The 3338-nt window shown below is 37.7% G+C and overlaps 1 non-coding gene across 1 annotated transcript; it reads right to left on the reverse strand.

Annotated features, from left to right (window-relative positions):
* Positions 1-2019: 2019 nt before the first annotated feature.
* Positions 2020-2126, reverse strand: LOC141624247 (small nucleolar RNA R71). Its single transcript, XR_012534057.1, has one exon. It is a non-coding gene; the product is annotated as a small nucleolar RNA R71 (small nucleolar RNA).
* Between the last annotated feature and the right edge of the window lie 1212 nt (positions 2127-3338).

Raw genomic sequence — 3338 nt, forward strand, 5'->3', positions numbered from 1 at the left:
GAATCCGCCCGTCCCGATCCCTTGGACGCTCGGATTCCCTTACAGGCCCATACGTCCTCTTCTTCCCTCCATGAAAGATGCGCATATTTATGAAAGACCGGCAAAAAAGAGACTCGCATCTTTTCTGAGAGGAGCGATTCCTCAAGGGCTTAATTGTCATTTAAGCCCTTAGTAAACCCTAATTTATGTACCTAATCCCCACTATAAATACCCCATTAGTCTAATTAGATTAATCATGTTCTTCTTATCAATATTTAGTGTAGTTTATATCATTCTAATCTCTTCTTAATCTTATAATGAACTTCTAATCAAGTCTTAATACAAATCTCATTTCCTTAATTTCTCTTTTGTTCATCTTTTATTTTGGGTAATTGAAGATTATTTGGGTTATTATTGGGAGATTGACAACCTTCCAATCATTCATCAAGTACTTCTATTATTCTTTGCTTTATTTTGGAATCATTAGTAGGTATAATCCTCTTAATCCCTTTTTAATTATTGTTAATCACCTCCATTTATTCATCATGTTTTGCTTTGTTAATATGATTGACAACCTTGTTAACATGTTAAACTTGATAATGAGTGAGTAGTTTCCTTAACTAGGGTTAATGGGTAATTAGGGGAAACCAACATAGGGGATGATTCATGCTTAATTTAATATGTTTTCATAGTTTATTTGCTTGCTTGTTGTGATCTCAACTTGTGTACATGTTATGTTTGATGAAATGCGAGCATATGAATCTTTGCATTTTTTACCTATCACTTACCTTTTCAATGAGACTTGTATGACATAAACCAACTCGAGTCTCATTAGACCATGCATATAGTTGAGTAGGGAGGATTAAGTCGACTTGTAGGTGTTGTACAATCTAATCGATTCGGCTCCGGGACCCAAATCTTCCTAGGATTGTAAGATATAAACCAACTTGATCCATCACAACAATAATTGCTTCCTTATAATTTGAGAATATGTTTGTATGATCAATTCCCATGAATTCCCTATGACCCCATGACACCCTAATGCTTTTTATCAATTGTTTACATCTCATTTTAATCATCTTGCTTGTTTACTTTTATTGCTATTTAGTTTAGTGATCTTCTTATCTCAACCCAAATCGTGACACCCCTAGACACCGCTACTTGCAATCGAAAATCCTACATCAATACCCGTCCCTTGGGATCCGACCTTTACTTGCCTATTTACTAATAGTAGAGTTGTTTGTGAAGTTATAAATATTGTTTAGGTCTTGGTGCTCCTAACGACAACTAACCGAAAATGAAGCTCCAAGTGAGTCCGACCAAAAATGGCGCCGTTGCCGGGGATAGTGTTAACTTGATTTGGTTTTCTTAGATTGTTATTAGTTGTGTCTTTCTTTGCCTTGGGGAAGTAAAACACCTCAAGGTTTGTTCTAATTGTTTTCGTGTTGTTTGATATTTTGCATGTCTAGAAGATCACAAGGTAACTTGTTACCCATTGATCACAAAATTGAAAGGACTTTGACAAACAATAGAAGACTTGCTAGAGGTACTTTGAGAGGTATAGGTGAGGTTGTAGATATTCAACCAAATACTATTGAGTTCATCAACCCTTTTACAAGAGAAGGTGAGGAGAACCCAACACAAAATCCAACATAAAATCAACCCACAATGCCTAAATTTTCATCACATTCCGTACTAACCGAGGAGAATCTACCCAATGGTACTCCCACACCATAACACTTAACCGGGAATTTCATTTCTAAATCCGCATTTATCCAATTAGTCGAAAGAAGCCAATTTGGGGGAATGCCTAGTGAAGACCCTCACTCTCACATGGAAACTTTTTGTGACTATTGTGATGCAATTTCACAAACCGGTGTAACTCAAGACCAAATTCGATGGGTCTTATTTCCTTTTTCTCAAATCGGCACCGCAAAACAATGGTTGAAAGGCCTTGATAAGGCTACTCTTGGAATTGGCTCTTGGAAGAAGTTGGCTCTAGCTTTCTACAAAAAATTCTACCCTACGGAAAAGACTAACATGCTAAGAGCTCAAATTACGGGTTTTAAGCAAAGGGATGAAGAATCTTTGTATAAAGCTTGGGAGCGATTCAAAGGAATTTGTCGCTCATGTCCTCATCATGGACTTAACGAGTGGTTCTTGGTACACCAATTTTGGAATGGTCTTTATGAAGACTCAAGAAACATTCTCAACATGGGATCAAATGGTATGTTCACCGAAGTTGACGATAATCAAACTTGGAACAAGATTGAGGAAATGGCGGTCCATAATTCACAATATAGTAGACCTCGCAAGGCTACTAGAGGAGGAAAGCATGAAGTGGACTCTATTACTCAATTGGTTGCTCAACTTAGTGCTCATATTGATACCATTAACTTGAAGTTTGAAAAAGCTATGGCTAAACTTGAAGAAGCTTCAAAATCACCAAAGCATCATGTTAATGCCATGGTAGCATCTTCATCAATCCCATGCGGGATATGTGAGAATTGTGGAACTTTGGGACATGACTAAAGTGAATGTAGGGGAACAAATGAACAAGTGAATGCTTTTCAAGCATACAAGAGTGGTACCCCTTATTCCAATTATTACAAAGAAACCACCAAATTCCACCCAAATCTCTCATACAAAAGCCAAAATGTTCAAAACCCTCAACAAACATACACCCCACCTCCCATGAGAAACCAAAATCAAAGACCCTTTTTTAACCAAAACCAAGGTTACCAAAATCAAACTCCATACAATCAACAAAGTGACCAAGGTTTTGATGTTCAAAAAGCGGTCCTCCAAATGCAAAAGAATCAACAAGAGTTTTTCACTCAAATGCAAAAGGATAGCCAAGCAAAGGACATCACCATCAACAACATCCTAGCCCACACAAAAATGTTGGAAACCCAATTGACCCAACTAGCATCTTCAAACTCTCAAAGACAAAAGGGGCAATTACCACCTCAAGGTAATCCCCCAAGATATGAAACAGTTAGTGTCATCCACTTGAGGAGTGGTACGTGATATGAAGGACCAAAGAAGCAAGTTGAGGATGAAGTTGTGGAAGTTAGTGACAAAGAGGAAGTTGTGCAAAACTCTAAGGAATATGAACCAACAAAAGAAGAAGTTTCAAAGAAAAGTGAAGAAAAGGCCAAGGAGAAAGAGCCCATTGTGATTAGACTTCCATTCCCAAGTCGTCAAGCTAAGCCTAAGTTTGATGACCAACTTGGGAAATTCTTGGAAATTGTGAAGAATTTGGAAGTCTCGATTCCTTTTACGGAATTAATCAATCACGTGCCGGCCTATGCAAAGTACATGAAGGACATCCTTACGAAAAACAAGTCGATCCGGAA

The sequence above is a fragment of the Silene latifolia genome, chromosome X (assembly GCF_048544455.1).
Source record: "Silene latifolia isolate original U9 population chromosome X, ASM4854445v1, whole genome shotgun sequence".
Classification (NCBI taxonomy): Eukaryota; Viridiplantae; Streptophyta; class Magnoliopsida; order Caryophyllales; family Caryophyllaceae; genus Silene; species Silene latifolia.